Below are 19,140 nucleotides of genomic sequence, written 5' to 3'. Positions count from 1 at the left end.
GGCGCAGCGGTTAAGTGTGCACATTCTGCTTCAGCGGCCCGGGGTTCTCTGGTTTGGATCCGGGTTGCAGACATGGCACCACTTGGCACACCATGCTGTGGCAGGCGTCCCACATATAATGTAGAGGAAGATGGGCACGGATGTAAGCTCAGGGCCAGTCTTCCTCAGCAAAAAGACAAGGAGTGGCAGCAGGTGTTAGCTCAGGGTTAATCTTCCTCAAAAAACCCAGAAAAAATATTTCAAGATATAAAGATACCTCATATCTTCTTCCCATATTCTTGTTGTAGCTTATTTAAATTATTGTGTGGCAATAGAATAGTGCAACTGTTGCTGTATCCTGCCCTCCAAGTGACAACACATCGAGACCACCTGTAAGTAGAGGTGTTACTTGATTGTGACAAATATCAAAGGCCTTCCCTGCTGAGGAGGGACTTTCCAAGGGCCCTGGATATATTTGACCCATTGGAGATATGCTTTCCGGCTCTGAGCTCTCCCCCACTGAGTCAACTTGTCTTGAAAAAAATAAATGAGCACAAACTTTTCGCATACTCCAAAGTGATTTATCACAGAACAGAAACTTCAATTTGATAAATCTTTAGCCATCACTCAAAGTGTCTGTTTTCTCTGTAGATGACATTCCATTATACAAAAAAATCACATGTACAAAAATCGTATTGTCAGAAAGTGTATTGAAGTCAAATCATGACTTTCTTTAATTATTTGACCTCTAAAAGAAAAGAAAATCTCTTGTTAGTTCATGGTTTGGTGTCTTATTGAATAAAGTAAGAATGTTCATAGCGCAGATTTAAGGCAAGATGCATTTGCTCATAAACATGACACTTGGAAATAGTAAAAGTTCACTGCTGTAGCATCTACTATGCTTTACATACTGCATCACTCTGAACTTGATCAGCAAAAAGGGCTCGTACAAGCATTCTGTGACTAAGGGGTTTAATATGTGAATTGAGACTCACACGAATGTGGAAAAGGCTGGGGGAATGAAAACATGGAAGACTGCATTCAGAGGATTGGAGAAAATTTCATTATGCAGCCCAAAGCACTGGATTTGGGGAACGCAGTCACCAATCGTGAATAAACTTGCATAGCACCATGACCACAGAGGGGAGCTTGTAAAGAGATCTGGAAGCTGACCACTTCTGACTGCCCCAGCCTTCCAGAGAACGCTAGCTTGGCTTCACTTTGCCGTCTAAAGAACACATGGATTCCTCTCATGGGAAAATTCTAAACTGGGACTGCATGGCAAAGGGGATTCTGGGAAACATAATTTCTAGTCTTAGAAAGGGTTAGTGGTGATGATGCCACATTGGCAGCTACCATTCTGGCACAGTGCCCTTTGTCAGCTCAGCGTCTATATCCATTCCCTTTTACTCCTATTTAGGATCCAAATAAAAATAACATCCTGCTTCTGCTTAATATGATGCCGCTATTCCGTATGCAACTGTATGTATTCAATACAAAACTGAAGACATACGAATCTCTCCCTAAATGAGGAGACACAGGTTCCATGGACTCAATCTACCTCTGGCAATACTTAGTCCTCTCCCACCTAAGTTCCACTCCTGCTTTGATATTCTATTACTTAGATACTGAGATATGGGGTGTAATATTATTAATACACTTACATTAGATAGAATGGGAATGAGAGAGAGGAAAGTGAAAAAGAATTGATAAGTATATGTTACTGTAGTCTGAATGTTTGTGTCCTCCTAAAATTCACATGTTGAAATCCTAGTGCCCAATGTGATGGTATTAGCAGGTGGAGTCTGGGAGGTGATTAGGTCATGAAGGTAGAACCCTCATGAATGGGATTAGTGCCCTTATAAAAGAGGCTCCAGAGAAATCCCTTGCCTCTCTGCCAACCCCTTGGTCAAGTGGTTAAAGTTCCACGCCCTCCACTTCGGCGGCCTCAGTTTGCGGTTTTGGGTCCCGGGTGTGTACCTACACCACTCTTCAGTCATGCTCTGGAGGCATCCCACATACAAAGTGGAGGAAGATTGGCACAGATGTTACTCAGGGCTAATCTTCCTCAAGCCAAAAAAGAGGAAGATTGGCAACAGATGTTAGCTCAGGGCAACTTTTCCTCACAAAATAAATGAATAATAAAAAAAAAATAAAACAGCATGTATTTGTCATGTCACAATTTCCAGGGATCAGGAGTCCCAGCAGGGCTTAGCTGGGTCCTCTGTGCAGGATCTCGCAAGGCTGACATCAACGTGTCAGCAGGATGCATTCTCATCTGGAGGCTCAAATAGGGAAGAATCTGCTTCCCAGCTCCTCCGGTTGGCAGATTTCTTTTCCTTTAGGCTGTAGAATTCATAGCAGCTTGCTGCTTCAAAGCCACAACACATGCGAGAGAGAGAAATTGCTGCTTTCATGCTCCTAGTCTTGACTGCAGGGAACGCTTGGGCTTTTTTCTAAGGCTCCCTTGATTAGGTCAGACCAACCCAGGGTAATCTCTCTTCTCATTAACTCAAAGTTGACCAATTAGGAACCTTAATAACATTTGAAAAATCCTTTCACCTTTGCCTTTTAACATAATACAATCATGTGGGTGGTATCCCACTGCCATTGCCAAATTATATTGGTTAGAAGCAGATCATAGGTGCTGCTCACACTTCAGGGGAGTGGATTACACAAAGGCGAGGATATTAGGAGGCGGAAATCAGGGGCATCATCCTAGGGTGTTGTATTAGAATGCTCCAGAGAAACAGAACCAATAGCATTCACTCATTCATTTATTTATTATAAAGAATTGGCTCATGTAAAATTTGGGGGTCTGACAAGTTCAAAATCTGCAGTGTGATGGACCCGCGTGCTGGAGATTCAGGAAAGCTGATGGTGCAATGAAGTCTGAAAACAGTCTGCTGGAGAATTCCCTCTTTCTTGGGGAAACTGGTCTTTTTGGTCTATTCAGGCCTTCAGCTGATTGGATGAGGCCCACCTACATTATGGGGGGCAATCTGCTTTACTCAGAGTTCCCTGGTTTAAATCTTAATCTCATCCAAAAATGCTCTCCAAGTTGACAGATACAATTAACGATCACCTGTGTGTCCACTACTCCTAAAAAAAATCTTAAGAGACAAATACTATTTTATCCTTCCTTTACAAATGAGGAACTAAGATACAGAGAAATTAAATAATTTGACCAAGGTCACCCTATGAGTAAAAAATGGACCCAGGATTTGAATTCAGCTACTCTGATTCCAGAGTCTGTGTTACATACTACACTCTTTTGATAGAAATATAATGCCCACCTGGGGCAACATTTTCCTATTTGTTGAAGAGAAATACCCTCAGGCAGTAACAAAGGAAAAGTGGAAGAAGCTAATAGACACAACACAGAAATTTAGAATAACAGTTAAAGATAGATGTGTGACACCAAATTCCTGCTGATTTTACTGAGAATGTTTTGAAGATCATCTCCACGCCAGGCATCATGAAGGCTTTTTTTTTTTTTTTTAAGATTTTATTTTTTTCCTTTTCCTCCCCAAAGCCCCCCGGTACATAGTTGTATATTCTTCGTTGTGGGTCCTTCTAGTTGTGGCATGTGGGACGCTGCCTCAGCGTGGTTTGATGAGCAGTGCCATGTCAGTGCCCAGGATTCAAACCAACGAAACACTGGGCCACCTGCAGCGGAGGGCGCGGACTTAACCACTTGGCCACGGGCCCAGTCCCATGAAGGCTTTCTATCTATGTGTTCACATTTTAATCCTCTTGACCACCTAGTAGGACAGCAATTATTATTTGTAATGTTCTTGTGAGGAAAAAGACTGAAAAAGCGACTTGTGAAAAGTCATGCAGTTGGAAAGTGGCCAAGCCAGAACTCAAAGTCAGCCTGGTCTCCCCAGGGGCTTAGAGGGAGCCATTTGTGACATTTCATTGATCAACGGCTCATTTACGCACACTCTAGTATATATGGAAGGAAATAACTCGTAAGTAGATAAGCACAATGCAGATAAAGATATTGAATGATGGTGTAGTTATTTTTTATCATGTATTTTATTCAAAATATTTTCTATCCTCTCTATAATTTTCGTCACTCATGATATGTCTATTTGCAAATATTATGTTTGCTTTTGTTGTTAAAATTTTGTTTCAAATATATACTTAGCAAGTAACTGTCTTGAAGGTGGCTAAGGATTAGACTTAAGCCTTTAAAAGTATCTTTTTGCCTATGTAAGACACAGCTTGATATGTTGTTTTAAATTACAGGATATTTTTGACAAAAACAGTAAAATTCTTAAATCCGCAAATCAAAGAGTACTTCCAGTGTAAATGGTTACCGAAACACTCAATTTCAATCTCATTTATCAAGGAAAAACCATTTTAATGTGTGCTTTTATTGTCATTGTTGGTATAGCAAGTTACATTATTTTGTAAACAAGTCAGGTGAGAGTCTTTCTGAACTCAGTTTGGTCTTTATGACTACTCAGGATTTTGTGGTCAGTTTCCCACAGGCATGGTCTGGGTGTCAAAGGGATCCAGTTCACAGGACTCCACATATTGCAGTCATGGCTCCCAAAGCTGACCTTGGAGTCTGTCTCTGTAGATAAAGCCCCAGGACAGAGGAGTGTTGAAATGTTTACTATTGTCCTGAACATGCTGCTACAAATCAGAACACTGTCTTTATTTCATTTAAGTAGAATTGTGATGTATTTAATTCAGTGCTTTTGAAATAAAAAAACTCAAACAGAATGAATGTTGATGACACTTTCACAATCAACTTGCCTCATTTTTCAGGACCTCTGCATTTCTCTGTGTGAATGCAGCAGTCAGGTTTGGTTGCCCAACCCAACATCCATTCCTGAAGCCGTTTCTCTTGACCATCTCCAACATAGAACTAGGAAAGCTACAAAGTCGCTTTCCCAGCCTACCTAGGAGGCCATGTGATGTAGTTTTGTCAAGGGAACACAAGCAGATGTCTTGTGGGAGTGCAGGGGTGGCCACTGAGCAAAGTCCACTTTTCTGATGAAAGGGAGAGGCATCGCTTGCACTCCCCCTGTGGCCACTGCCTCTCCTTTCTCCCTGAATTGATGTAAATGTGAATCCTGGATCTCTAGCTCATTCTGAGGCTGTGAGAATAAAAGAGCAACATACTAAGCATAGTGGAGTAAAAAGAAAGAACTTTGGTCTTTGTGAGTATTAATGGGCCACAGAACCAAAGCCAGGAGCTGCCCATATCCAGGCCTCTTATTACGTGAGAAAAAACTGTATCACTATTTGTGTAAGTCACTTCCAGTTGGAACTCTGTCACTCATAACTAAGCATTCCTTTAATGCTTTCAGTTGGGTGGTATGGTTCCTGCCTAGAAATGAACCTGGGCTGTGGTGGTGAGAGCACTAAATATTAACCACTAGACACCAGGGTGGGCTCTCTTAACTCCACAGAACAGTTACTAGTTATCACGATGCCCAATGCGCATTTTACATCTGAGAAAACAGAAGTTAAGTATGCTCAAGGTTGCATGGTTAGCATTTGGCAATAAAATATGCTTACCTCAAGCAAAGGTGCCAGGATACAAGGCAACCACCTAGAATGAGGATTTTTCTCCTTATTATGAAAGATTCACTCATTCCCCCAGTACATAGGGCCATGGTATCAATATGACCAATCAATCAAGAACATGGATTGCAAAGTCAGAAAGATAATGGTTTAAATCTGAGCTCTGTTACTTATTAGATATCTGATCTTGGGTAATATAGTAAATATCCGCAAATCTCAGTTTATATGTAGGCTGAGTGTATAACTTCTTATTTAGGATAGAGAAAATATAAAAATTTCCTCTACAATTCACCCATGTATTTCTGTGCCAAGGCAGCTCTTCATCATTACCCTCATTCTCATCTTCATCATCATGGCTAACCCCTTATGAGCAGTAACTATGCGTCAGGTGTAGGGTTACACATTTTTTTCCCCTGCTTTTTTCTCCCCAAATCGCCCCAGCACATAGTTGTATATTCTTAATTGTGGGTCCCTCTAGTTGTGGCATGTGGGACACCACCTCAACGTGGCCTAATGAGTGGTGCAATGTCCGTGCCCAGGATCCCAACCAGCGAAAACCTGGGCGGCCAAAGCAAAGCGCGTGAACTTAACCACTCAGCCACAGGGCCGGCCCCTATACATTTTTTTACGTAGAGTGTCATTTGATCCTAATTTCAACCCTAAAAGTAGGCACTATTATTTTTCCTCTTGCGCGTGTGGAAAATTGCAATCATATGCCTATTCTGCAGTATAGCCAGGACTCATATCCAAGTGTGTCTGATTCAAAGTTCATATTTTTAATCACGATGCCATTCTGGCCCCAGGAGGCACTAGTAACAACCAGACAAAGTTTCTATTCCCTAAGGAGAGTTTATAGAGGGAGGCCAATATTTTCAACACTACAATAGGACAATGCAGGATTAAAGGTACTGCCATTTTGATGTCTAATTTGTGCTCTGATCTCACATTTGCTGAAAGGATATTGTAAAATTAAAATTGTACAGAGTGCATGCTCATGTGTGTGTGTGTGTGTGTGTGTGAGACACAGAGTGCAAGAGCTGTTTCTCTGTAGTTGCTTCTCATAGTGTGCTGTTCTATGATTTTCCTAGATCACATTTGTCATAGACTACTGGGTGCTACTTTTCGGAAAAGGCAGGCTGGTGTGGGGAGCAAGAGGGTGAAGTCCTCCTGTTCAGTTTGGTCCCTTCCTACCCTTTGAGTTCAGGAGTCACACTGGTTTTGTCCTTGAAGAAAACAAAGAATTGAATCCGTTAATATTAAAGATTTTACTAGGGGCATATGCTACCCTTTCTAGAAACTCTGGATTGAGTATTGTTTAAGTGATTTAAATTCCCTAAAAGATCATTCTACTGTGTTACTTCAAGACTAATGAGCTGAATATGAACAGTAGGGCAATGGAAAGAAGAAAAAAATACATTTGAAGTCTTCTTCCTGGATTTCAGTTCCAACTCCTTCAACTGATAAATGACAAGTATCATCTATATCTTACTATGCCATCCTAACTTATATCACGATGTTTTCACATATTTTGACTGTGCAATTCAGTCATAGAATAACAGGTCTACTTGCAAAATTTAACAATTACTTTAAAAATCACTTGGCAATTTGGAACATTTTAGACAAATGAAAGTGAACATTATGCCCAGGCAAAATATTAACAGGAGACTGTGGAACAATCAGTCTTTGCACAGCAATTTGGGAACATATGGTGATACATTCAAACAAAAGGCCACGTTCAAGGTTGAAACAGCCTTTGTGCAATGGGGCCAGGCAGTAACTTATGGCATTGATTACATAAAATGCAGCCCCAGACTTCTTTTCTGGCTCTCTGTTTTGTAGGACCACATTGGAAAGGTAATAAGGAAAACTGGGTATGTGCTTGAGATTTACAAGGCAATCATCCATCTCTTGGTCATTTATTTTCTCCTTTTTTATGATCTTATCCTATAAGAGGTAACATGTGGTGACTTAATGGCCCACTTAGGTATGAGAGTTGGAAACAATCTTCTCTGTCATAGACAGAATTCACTCATTTCTAAAGGAAGAATAACATAGATTTGACGTCATTATATCCTTCTAGTGTTGAGAATAATAGTTGTTTCTGTGTAGGTCCTTAAACTTACTGTTTAAGAAAAAAATTATCATGGAACTGTGTCTCTTTATAAACACATGTCCCATAGTTTAATCATAAAGCAAGACTTAAGGAAGTCTACCAGCAAAGATATAACTGAACCACGACCCCTACACCAAGGACTGTCAAAATTAGCTATAAAATATAGACCTGAACCATTAGAATCTCACAGTTTAATTAGCCAGAAATCTTTTTTCTGTTATCATCTTTGGTTGTTGGAAACTTTCCAAAATAATCTAGTTTACTCTCAATTTTAACAGGTAGAATATACTGAAAATTTCTTTGTTCTTGGACCTTGCACTGACTTACATTTATTGTTCATATTTGATCATTTATTTATTCATAAATCCAGCAAATATTTACTGAGTATCAACCGTGTTTCAGGCACTGTAATAGAGACAAGGGCTGAAATAATGAATGAGTTAGGTACGACTGCTGCTCTCATGTAGCATACAGCTCTAGTGAGTAACTTAGAATATACTGAGAGCTATGTTAATGAGACTATAGGATGCCATGGGAGCCTGTGGGAGAGAGATCAAATACAAATTTGAATGGTGAGGGAAGGCTTTCCGAGAGATGTTTGATATGAGACCAAAATTAGTTATGCAGAGCAAGAGATATGAAAGAATGTTTTTAACAAAGAGAACAATGAGAATCTCAGGAGGTGAGAGCAAAAGAGAGAGAAAGCATGCTGGTTTCAAAGTACTGAAATGCATTTAGTGTAAACGGATTGTTGATTTCAAGGTAGGCACGCGATTTGAGACGGCTAGAGAGGCAGCCTGCAGCCAGAGCATGTAAGGTCTTATAAACCACGTAAAGAAGTTTAGACGTTATCCTAAAAGAAGATAAAATCCTCTGAAGGATTTTAAAGAGAGGAGTAACGTGATTAAGTTTGTGTTTATCACTTCTGCTGCGGGTATACAAGGGTGAGGATTTGAGAGGAAATACGAACATATCACAGAATATAGCCAAGGATGTTGATTACTTAGTTTAAAAATGGATTTCTGGGTTTTTTTTATGACTTGCTTCTTTCCACTCTCATCACCTCAGTCTGAAACTAGAGTGTCATATTAATTTAAGAAAGAGAAGACTTATTGTTTGTCATTTTAGAATGAAAACCTATAGCCAAGTTAGAAGAGGAAAGAGTTCAGCTTAATCTTGATAAATAGTGATCAAATGATTATGACTGTTTGGGAATGGAATAGACAATCTGGAGATGTCAGTTCCCATCCCTGGAAATATATTTGCAGAGGTAAGATGATCACTGATAACTGATGTTAGAGAAGAGGTTACCGTATTGTCAGAAGGTTGGACTAAAGGATCCCTAGAGTTTCTTCTGTCTTCCAGCTTATTTTAGGGTTCTACTTGCTTGAATCATGGTTAACCAGGGTTCTACTATAATTTTAGATTACTGCAGTGTCTTAAATTATTGAATAATTTCTACTCTTCTTTTCTAGGCGGACAGGGTAAGTTTTTTCAGGTGTTAAGACTCTGCATTTCTTATTACATGACAAGCAATGAAATGAGTTAGGAAATGAATTGTCTGTATGCTGCCCTGAATTTTTATAGACCCTCATGCCTGGAACAAGGATTATTTTCTTGGCTGCAAGTAGTTACAACTTTTGAAATTGCTGCTCCATTTTGAAAACATCTTGGAGAAGTAAAGCGAGCAGCATTACTCAAAGACATAATCCAGGGCATAACATTTCCAAAGGCCTTATTATACACATTTGGGCACAGTAAAACTTATGCAATTAACCACATTTACAGCCAGGACACTCTCCTCTTCTCTTCTCTCACTCTTTCAAATGCATTCACATATGAATAAATGAACAAATGTATTTGAGATTCATGGTTGATGTAGCAGAAAATTTTGGAGGATTTCCATGAGGTAAAAGGAAGATATAGGGAACTAAAGCTTAGCACTCTCTGAATTGTCAGTGGTATTTAGGACTTTAGTCTTATTTTATTTCTGTGCCTTTTCAGTAGTTTCAAATTCACTGCATACCAGAGGTGCTTCTTCCCATAAATCAGACTCAAGGTAAAGTGAGTTAGGGTAACTTCACTTTTATCTATATCATGCTGCATAATTTTATTTTCAAAGGTCTTTATATCCTCAAGAAGTATTAAGCATAGTTTGCTATTAAATACCTCCTTTTGGGCTGAGAACAATAAACAGAGGTTATTAATGAACTTGATAAAGATTTTAGGATAAGACTTTTAGGATCAAATACACAATTACTTGTTCCCTGTGTAAGTCATTCTAATGTTGAAATTTGGGATGAGTTAACTCACATGTGATGCTCAGAGGACCAAGTAATTCTTTGATACTTTTTATTCTAGAAAAAGTTTTTGATTTTAAAGTGACCTTTTGTGTGTAGGGACTATGTTTTGTTTTGCTTGTTAGGAAATATCTGGGAGGATGACCATATGAGACAAATTATCATTAAAAATGTGTAAATGGTACCTGCAGAGACTACCCTCATCACTTGCTGATATTCTGCACTAAAGATACTACTAGTGAGTCCTATGAAGACAATTGGACTTTCTCAGTTACTTGGATTTTATTATATGGATATTTCTTGCCTCTGCTGTATATAGATTAAAAAAAGTGAATTAACTAAAAGCATATACATAAAAAGTGAATATACCATTTCTCCTCTGTCCTCTCTAGCCTATCTCTTGTTCCAAAAGATGGAGGAGGTGGAATCATATAAGTATATTGCTTGTGACGGGGATTTTCTGAATGGTCCAGCTCAGATTACGAGAAAGGTGCAGATAAAGGTTTTCACTGACTACTCTTAAAAAGGCACCTTACAACACACCCTTTTAAACCCAGTGAAGGAAAAAAATTTCATTGACTTGTGGATGGAAATTTCCTTGATCTTAAGTAACAAAGTCTTGTTTTATTCGGAATTTCATATACTGCTATATACATCCCATGAAACTTAAGGGAATTTGAATTCAGGATCTAAGATCCAGGGGTTGGTCTTAGGACAAGATCATTTGGTCTTAGGGCAATGATGTCCGTTGATAATGATTGACTAGTAATGGGAATTCACATTACTGAGTTATAAAGAGAGGATTTCGGGGGATTCATATTAAGATCTTCCTTGTTTTTCTGGGAGACCATTCAGAAATGGCTTTCTCTAGAACTGGGCTGGATAGATTGGCTGTAAGTGGGTTACAGTAACAAAGGTTTATGTACTTTTCACATTAATTTCCATCGCAAGTAGGATGGGGGTTCTCCTCTGCACTATCCTTTCCCCAGGACATGGGCTGGCAGAGAAGCCACTATCTGGAACATTGTTCATCAGGGCAGCCGAGGAAAATGGCCTTTAGAGCTCACACCCAGAAATGACCTCTATACCTTCCACTCACATTTCACCAGCAAAGGTGAGTCATATGACCATATCTAACTTCAAGGGAGCAGGGATATGCAAATCTACTTGTGCCAGGAAAGAAAACAAAGATATTTGTTGGCCAATACTCATGAATACCACATTTTTCCTCTGGGCATCGTCCTTTGTCTTGCTAATAGACGGAGTAGGACACTGTCACACAGAAGAGGGCATTGCCAAGAGACTAGCAGGAAAACTGATCCAGAGGCCATAGATTAAGTTAGTCTTGAAGCCCATTCTAACTCTGGGTTTCTAGTCTTTTGAACTGATCAGCTTATACAGATTTTAAGCCAGTCTCAGTTGAGTTTTCTGTAATTTGCAGCCAAAATTACCTAACTGATAAATATTTATTATCAAATACTTTTTGAGTCAACATCATCTGTCAGGTCCCATTCTAAAGAGAGGAGATCCAGCAGTTTATTATTCAGGCCAAGTCCCCCTTTCGGGATCTTACATTCCAGTGAGATTTACGTTGGAAACTCTGGGTAGTGAAGAGTAAACTGAAGCTCTGCACACATGTAGTGTACTACTCAGTTATGCTTCGGCAGACCATTTTTTCCTTTATGTCATATACAACTCCCTAGAAATAAGCAAAGAAGAACTTGCTATATTTCATTGCAGAAATCGCCTAGAAAGGTAGATGCCTGCTATTTATTTCCTGGCTTTGGACTCTAGCATGATTGGCAATTGGACATTGGGGACCTGGCTTTCTCATCAAATTCTACCATTTTTGAATGTCACAAAGAAGCAACAAAGTTTTGGCGGGAGCTTGTGCAATATTATCAGCTTTATCTAGGGTATATTTTTGATCCATTCTGAATTATGTCTTACGACAGTAAAGGCCAAATAAAACCTGAATTAGAGGTTGTTTTCTTTCTTTCTTTCTTTCTTTTTTTTGTAAGGACATAGAAATTCAGTACTGTTAGTTGTGGAGGGAGTAAGAAGAGAGGGAGTCAGGAAGGAGACCTGGTGGAGAACAAATGAGTCATGTGCGTTCTCCAGGGTCTACCTCGCCAACGTCGATAGATTCTCCCTCTGCTTCATCTGCTTTAGGAGTACCATCCTGCCCTCAACTTTCCCTGAAGATGTCAGCATGCTCCCAAACAGAAAATATTAATCCATCTATACACAAAGCCTGACTAGCCCTAGACTTATCAGAGTGTGACCCATTAATTACTTTTATCTGTTTTATCCGTTTTGAGTTGGGATTTCTTTTTTTTTGAGGGAGATTAGCCCTGACCTAACATCTGCCGCCAATCCTCCTCTTTTTGCTGAGGAAGACTGGCCTTGAGCTAACATTGGTGCCCATCTTTCTCTGCTTTATATGTGGGACACCTGCCACAGAATGGCTTGATAAGCGATGCATAGGTCTGCACCTGGGATCTGAATTGACGAACCCTGGGCCGCTGAAGCAGAAGGTGTGAACTTAGCCGCTGTGCCACTAGGCCAGCCCCATTAAAATGGGTTTTTCTGCCATTTAAAACTAAAACATCCCAGGACTGGCCTGGTGGTGTAGTAGTTAACATTGTGTTCCCCACTTCAGTGGCCTGGGGTTCACGGGTTCGGATCCTGGGCACTGACCTAGCACTGGCAAGCCACGCCATGGCAGCATCCCACATAAAATAGAGGAAGAGTGGCACGAATGTTAGCTCGGCAGCAATCTTCCTCACACACACACACACAGACAAACAAAACCTAAAACATCCCTAGCAGTGACTTCTAAAATCACCTCACTGGTTTGCATGTATTATACCTTCAGAAACACTGCTTTGATACAAAGACATAACTTGATTGATGCCATGTTTAGACCCTGCAGTAGGCTATTCAACCTACCACTAGTAATGAAGCTCTTTTCACCAACCTTTTTAACACCTGCTTGTCCATCTAGACTCACATCATTCACGTCATTCACTCCTTCACCAAACTTCCTCTAACTCCACCCTATCAAATAAAAGAGGGTTTTATGTCTCTCCTAACACCCATATTATTTCCTGATGCTTTATTTTATCATAGAAATTTTTATACTTTGAGTAATTTTCCTGTTCACATATCTCAGTCCCCAAAATATTGGGAGCTTCTCAAGGGTATAGAATATGTGTCTTTTGATTGATTTGCACAATATTCGTCTAGATGGAATTTAAAGTGATTTGTAAATGTGAATATATGAAAGAAACAGAAGTCCAAAGGGTAATAACATATAAAAGGAGAAAGAAATGGGAAAACATATAATATTGCCAGAAATGAGGCTTAATACTAAGAATGCCAAGTGGCTTTCATCTCTTGTTCCAACTCTCATAGATCAGTAGTGGTTGCATGACAAGCTTTGTTGAGAAGGGTTCTGAGTCCACATTATGTCGGCAATAGTGCTGTGTCTGATTACTGGTGTCTACAATGGGGACAGAAAGGAGGATTTATACATAATTTGTGGTTTATGATCTATATATTTGCTTATGTGTGAATGAAAAATTTGAATCTAAGCTTTCAGCAGAAGAGTTACACAAATTGCAGGGCCCACAATATAAAAAACACAATATGTATTGTTTAGGGGGTGGCACATTTTTTCATGGTAGTCAGTGAGATGGCATCTTTCCTGAAAATCGTTATAAAGTGGACACTTGGGTATAATGGGCATCATATACAACAGTGTTCTAAAAGGGGATACAATGATGTGATTTATAATGTTATTTCTTTTATTGACTCTAAATAAAGGTAAGGGAAATTATGTCTAGTACAATTCATCAAAAAATAACCCTTGGTATGACCAGTAGGATGATGCAGCCTAAGTATGCTGTTCTCCATCCATCTCGGTAGATTCAAAAAACGTAGGGAAGAATCATCAAACTGAATGTATTTCAAACAGTCTTCCGTGAAAATTCTTTCTCCCAGATAATCTTTTGACACATAGGCTTAATATTTTGATACTCAAAATTTAATCTTATATTTGTGACAAGAGAATAAGTGCCTAAAGTTTAGATTTTCTATGTGGCCAGGTAATTATGGTATACTTTATATATATATACACACACATATAGTATCTGACATCTGTTGAGCTACTCTACACTATGAACTCTACTTAGCTCTTTACCTACATTATATCTCATTTAATTTTTCCAAAAAAATCATCTTGATGAGTAGTAGTTTGTTTCAAACGAGGAAAGTGATGGTTGGGAAGCTTAAGGAATGTATACCGTCTCATGTGCTGAATGGGATGAGTAGAACCGCAGCTTCAAACAGATTGAAAGTCCAGGGTCCATAATCTTAACATGAATGATACCACCATAAATAAGTTTCAGCAGAGGGGCTGGCCCGGTGACGCAGCGGTTAAGTGTGCATGTTCTGCTTCTCGGCAGCCTTGGGTTCGCTGGTTTGGATTCCGGGTATTGACATGGCACCGCTTGGCAAGCCATGCTGTGGTAGGCGTCCCACACATAAAGTGGAGGAAGATGGGCATGGATGTTAGCTCAGGGCCAGTCTTCCTCAGCAAAAAGTGGAGGATTGGCAGTAGTTAGCTCAGGGCTAGTCTTCAAAAGAAAAAAAAAAAAAAGGAAAAGAAAAGAAGTTTCAGCAGAATATTGAACTGAAAATACACTACCACTATCTTGAGAAATAGTGGTTACCTAATAAGTTAGAATTATTTTAAAAGACAGTCATCCCAGTTCCAGTGGAGGGTGAGAGTCTTTACTATTTCAGCTCTATATTCCCGCCACTGGGTACAACAAAGCACTCAAAAATAGTGTGGAAATTAATTAATTAATGAGTGAGTGAGTCAGTGAGTGAATGAAGCAGTATAAGATGGCGAATTTTTGAGGCCCACTCTTCCTCAGATCGACACATTTGCCTACATATTTTTCAGGCATAACGAATTAGTTCTGTATCATTTCTGCCCAAGTTTCAAGAGCTTCGCCTATAGAGGTGATATATTTGGTTCCATTAGGTTCAAAACTATTGTCTAAACACGCTTATATTTAGTTTCAAACACTTCAGGTAAGTAAATACCTCCTCCATCAGATTATTAGGGGACTAGTTAAGAGCAAAGGAAGGTTTATACAAGGGGTATTTTCATGGACAAATATCAGCTATCTGATTTTCCTCTTCACTTGATGCTGAGGCCCACACCCAGAATCAGGGATTTTTTTTTTTTCACGTAGTCATCTGATTCAGGCAATTCCACGTGATTCCAAATGAGTTCATTTTTATCTGATCACTAGGCTTCTACCCAGAGTCTAGTAAAGATTCTAGAAACAGGAAATTTATATTTTATTTCAAATAGGCTCGTTGGTAAGAAACTGCTTACGTGTAGTTGAGCTCAAGCAAAAGTTCAGTAACTGATGAAAAGTTGATTAAAGTGAGGTTAGTGGACCACCCTTGATTTGTGAGGATGACATTGTAACTAGCAGCCACTTGTCCCAACTCTGTCCCTTTGTGCCATCTTCAGAGACAAAACCTTGGTTTTCCCCACTATGGATTAACCCAGGGCGATAGTTTTTATTTCCTCATATCTGGCTTATTTTTCCCATAAGTATTTCAATGGGCATTTGATGTTTGCCTCTTTAATATTCATTTTCTCTTTCCTTCTTCTTAGCAATAGTCCAAATTTCCCAGCCATGTAAATGAATGGAATTGATCTGACTCCCAGTTCTGTGATTTGGTCTTAATTTTCTGGAGTCGATCAACATATGTTATCTTCCTGGCCACAGCAATAGCCGCAGACGTGAGCTCAACACCAAAAATAGGTCAGTAAGTGTCAATGAGACTCAGTTCAAGGCATTTAGTTAAGCTATGGGAATGCAGGCTGTTTCTCCTCCAGGTGGACATGAACAAGGAAGTGTGGTACAGCCGCAAGGAAGACGCTGGTAGCCATCTGGAGATTGCGTAGAAAGAGCCTTAGAGTAAGGAGCCAATTCTGAGAAAGTGTTGCTCAGAAATGGGAATGGAGGGTAGGGATGAGAGAGACAGAGACAGACAGACAGGGTTAACCTGAGAAGGTAGGAAGTCTGGCTAAGAAAAGGAGATTGAAAAAGAAAATGCATCTGAGGTCACATCACTGCAGTATTGGCGAAGCCACAGTGAAATCATCAGTAACTTACGCCAGTTGCATGCATGTGCATGTGTATGTTGTGTGTGTCCAGTCTGGAAACTTCAAGCCTAAAACCCTATTTAAAAGGAGTTTCTAGGTTTTACTTTAAACTCATATTTTGCATCAGAAGGAAAGTCAATATAGGAGACAGAGTTTTAATCCAGTTTATACTTTAATATAAAACTGAAATAACCATTTCTTTATTTTGAACTGTATCTTCACAATGCTGCAATCTGTTGCCTGATTTTTCTAGTTTTTCCAAAAAATCATTTGAAGCCTTATTAATATTCATTCATAACTCAGAAATAGAACTTCAGGGTGTTTGAAGAGTCAACTGTATTAAATTCTCCCCAAAATGTTCTACCAAGTAAGGTGATAAAAATGAGGCTTTTAACGGTCTCATTCTCTTTCTTCTGCGAACCCTTCAGAAAGACACTCATAAAGGATAAATCGGAACTATATGTACAAATCCACAAATTAGTTCCATTTGAAACAAATTGCAAGGGTCCAGGACAGGACGGTGTGAGGGAGATTCTGGACAGTTGGCCGCCACGGCCACTGTTCACTCAGGACTTTGCAGTCATTTGGCCTTCATCTGCACATGAAAAACAAATTCTGTAGATTAATTTAATGTATTAAATAGATTCTTATCTCAATTTCATAAATTTTTGCTTAAACAGCAAGAACAAAGCTTGTCAATAACCAAAATAAAAATAAGTAAACAAAGGCCATGGCCTGGTGGAGTTCATTATTTGTACATTTTGAACGCCAGCCAGCTGTGCAAAATGGGGCACATCTGGAAAAGTGGAGACTAAAATAGTCACTAGTGGTAAATTATATACATGGATCAGGAATTTGAGCCGTGAATAGGCAGCAACACGAAGAAAACTAATTTTTGGTTTTTTAAAAGGTAATATCTGGTGGCGCTTAGAAACACTCATTTTGGAGACAGATGAAGCCGGGCTTGAATCCTGGCTCTTGTGTTTCGCATCTGTGTGACTTCTCCAGTCATTTACCATCTGTAAGTTGGGAATAAAAATGATATTTCCCACATATGTTTGCTGTGAGAATTAAAAGAGACAATTCATTCAAAGTGTTTAACTATGTGAAACACTGAACTGAGAAGTGGAAGCATATCTCGGAGACTGTGAACCAGCAGGTTCAAACTCATTCTTACCACAAAAGGAAAACAAGAATAAAAACCAAGGGGCACAAAGAACTCTGGGAGGTGTGGATCTATTACCTTGATTGTGGCGACGGGATCACAGGTGTTTGCATATGTCCAAACTCATCAAATTGTACGCATTACGTTTGTGTGTGTGCAGTTCTTGTATATCAGTTATACCTCGGTAAAGCTGTTTAAAAAAGGCATAAAGAGATGGCCCAGCAATGCAGAGGTTAAGGTCTCACACTCCACTTTGGTGGCCCAGGGTGTGCTGGTTCAAATACTGGGCATGGACCTACACACCGCTCATCAAGCCATGCTGTGGCAGGCATACCATATATAAAGTAGAGGAAGATAGGCACAGATGTTAGCTCAGGGCCAATCTTCCTCAAAAACAAAAAAGCAAAGAAAACAACAACAACAAAAGGCATAAAGAGAACCAAAAGATAGCTTTGAAAGGAAAGCAAATGTGAGCAAGGAATTCCATTCATTTACTAATTCAGTATATATTTATTGATTAAGAGCATGGGCTCTAGAGTAATTCTCACTGGATTTGAATCTTAATTCTTCTGCCAAATTCTCTTTTACCATAAATGCATCAGACATACAAATAATGTATAAAATATATTATACATTTGTATGTATATATTTGTGTGTATATATATGTATATGTGTATGTATATATGTATATGAATATTAATAAGATGAGCAATTGTGATCCATCACCAAAGTTAATAAATACAGCATATCAGGATATAATTTCTCTCCGTGTCTCTCTCTAATAGTACAGCTCTTTTTCCCCCTCAGGGGTAATGAATACCCTGAATTTCATACATTTCCTTGCTTTCTTTTATAGATTTCCCTCTGATATGTAGTGATTATATATTAGTATGCCTAATTATTATTCATTTTTTCTATTTTTGAACTTTATAAAAAGTAACAGTGTATGTAGTTCAAAACTTTCCATTGCTTTTGTTTTTGAGTTTTATTCTTGTAGATCTATGAATGAAGTTACTCTTTACTCGTTTTCACTGCTCTAGAATATTTATCTTAATAAAACCATATTTTGTCTATTGTACTGCTGATAGACATTGCATTTTTCTTGTTTTGGGCTGTTATAAGCAATTGCAAACAATCTGCTGTGAATATTCATACACATGTCTCTAGGTCTTATGGGAGATAGTTTCTCTAAGGTATACTTAGTGGTAGATTTACTAAGTCAAGTTTACTACTTAAGGCCAAAACTGTTGCTAAAGTACTCGTAACAAGTGACTTTCCCCACTTGCAGTGTTTGAGAATCTTAATTTCCCTAGCCTCACCAACACCTGATATTACTGGATTTGAATTTGGTTTTGGTGGGGTGGACTAATGGGGGAGGGGGCAATGAAATGAGTGTGAAATAATACCACACTGCATTTTTTTCTTTTAAGTCATCAACAGAGTACTTCCTTAATTCTGGGGAGTTTTCTTTTCTTTTTTTTAAATACCATGTTTTGTTTTTGTTTTAAAGATTGGCCCTGAGCTAACTTCTATTGCCAATCTTTCTTTTTTCTTCTTCTTCTCCCCAAAGCCCCCTAGTACATAGTTGTATATTCTAGCTGTAGGTCCTTTTAGTTCTGCTATGTGGGACACCGCCTCGTCATGGCCTGATGAGCAGTGCCATGTCCGTGCCCAGGATCTGAACTAGCAAAACCCCTGGGCCACTGAAGCAGAGCACACAAACTTAACAACTTGGTCACGGGGCTGGTCCCCCACATTGCATTTTTTTCCTGGCTTTATAGAGGTATAATTGACAATTAAAAACAGTATATATTTAAGGAATACAACTTGATAGTTTGATACA

General features: G+C 39.1%; 1 long non-coding RNA gene across 1 annotated transcript in view; it reads right to left on the bottom strand.

Moving 5' to 3' along the window:
• Positions 1-19,140, bottom strand: part of LOC139046156 (uncharacterized) — a 323,446-nt gene that overhangs the window by 144,073 nt on the left and 160,233 nt on the right. The gene's annotated exons all lie outside the window — the stretch shown is intronic.

The sequence above is a fragment of the Equus asinus genome, chromosome 9 (genome assembly GCF_041296235.1).
Source record: "Equus asinus isolate D_3611 breed Donkey chromosome 9, EquAss-T2T_v2, whole genome shotgun sequence".
In the NCBI taxonomy this organism is placed as follows: Eukaryota; Metazoa; Chordata; class Mammalia; order Perissodactyla; family Equidae; genus Equus; species Equus asinus.
The sequence above is the reverse complement of the archived record's forward strand: the minus strand, read 5'-3'. Positions and strand labels throughout refer to the sequence as shown.